General features: G+C 47.9%; 1 pseudogene; it reads left to right on the plus strand.

Annotated features, from left to right (window-relative positions):
* Positions 1–876: 876 nt before the first annotated feature.
* On the plus strand, positions 877–1635 carry LOC110321351 (annotated as a pseudogene).
* The last annotated feature ends 2 nt before the right edge of the window (positions 1636–1637 follow it).

A 1637-nucleotide genomic window follows, 5' to 3' on the forward strand; every position in this document is an offset into this window, starting at 1 on the left:
CAGACTGTTGGGGCCTCCCAGATCTCTGTCGTCACTGGACCACCTGCAGTTATCTGCCAAGCTCACCTTAGTGTCTATACTAATCACTGTCCTTCAAAGCCCAGCTCCCTGCAGGCGCTAAAATCCACCTGCTGTAACCTTCAGATCCACCAAAACTTGCTGTGTCTCCACCGCCTACCGAGAAGACCCTTGGATGTCCCAGACGACAACATCCTTTGGACCCGCCTACACCTGTGCGCTGATCTTTGGACCCGCCCAAGGACATTCACCTGTGCCTTCAAAGACTGGGGCTGGGGACTGGGTTTTTTTTCCCCACACTATATAAACTGAGTTCCTTCAGTAAATTTTGAGCCTCAATCAGAATATTTTGTCCTGGCTTCCAAATTTCTCTCGCACATTCCATTTCAGCCCAGCCCGCCTCTCAGGATGAACCCAGACAGGATTAAAGTGAGTTTTACTGCAGGCAGAAACTCAGACCAGACCTCTGGGCACCTTCCCTGCCAGAGGAGAGCTTGCCTACAGAGAGAGCTCTGACCACTGGGGCTCAGGAGAGAGTTGGACTCCCAGGAGTGCTGACAGAAGCTAACAGAATCACAGGAGGAAAAAGCTCCAGCCAGAGACAGCTAGAACATCTAACATCAGAGATTACCAGATGGCAAAAGGCAAACGTAAGAATCTTACTAACAGAAACCAAGATCACTCAGCATCATCAGAACCCAGTAAGACAACCACAGTGAGTCCCGGATACCCCAGCACACCCAAAAAGCAAGATCCAAATTTAAAATCATATCTCATGATGCTGGTAGAGGATTCTAAAAAGGGCATTAATAACTCACTTAAAGAAATACAGGAGAGCTCTCTTTTCCGACTGGAACCATGTAGGCTGTTCCAGAGAAGAAAAAGAAGGTTGCCACTGGGCCAGAAACCCTTAAGAAAAAGGTTCCTGCTGTGTCACAAACTCTTAAGGAAAAGGTTCCCACTGTGCCAGAAACCCTTAAGAAAAAGCAAAGGAATTTCGCCGAGTTGAAGGTGAAGCACTTGAGGAAGAAGTTTGCCCTGAAGATGCTTCGAAAGGCAAGGAGGAAGCTCATCTATGCGAAAGCAAAGCACTATCACAAGGAGTACAGGCAGATGTACCGCACTGAGATTCGGATGGCCAGGATGGCAAGGAAAGCCGGCAACTTCTATGTGCCCGCAGAACCCAAGCTGGCCTTTGTCATCAGAATCCGAGGTATCAATGGAGTAAGCCCAAAGGTCCAAAAGGTACTGCAGCTCCTTCGTCTTCGACAGATCTTCAATGGCACCTTTGTTAAGCTCAGCAAGGCTTCAATTAACATGCTGAGGATTGTGGAGCCCTACATTGCATGGGGGTACCCCAACCTGAAGCCAGTAAAGGAGCTCATCTACAAGCTTGGCTACTGCAAAATCAACAAGAAGCAGATTGCCTTGACAGACAACTCCCTGATTGCTCGATCTCTTGGTAAGTTTGGCATCATCTGCATGGAGGATCTAATTCATGAGATCTATACAGTTGGGAAACACTTCAAGGAAGCAAATAACTTCCTGTGGCCCTTCAAATTATCTTCCCCGAGAGGTGGGATGAAGAAGAAGACAACTCACTTTGTAGAAGGTGGAGA

Source organism: Mus pahari, chromosome 5 (assembly GCF_900095145.1).
Source record: "Mus pahari chromosome 5, PAHARI_EIJ_v1.1, whole genome shotgun sequence".
Classification (NCBI taxonomy): Eukaryota; Metazoa; Chordata; class Mammalia; order Rodentia; family Muridae; genus Mus; species Mus pahari.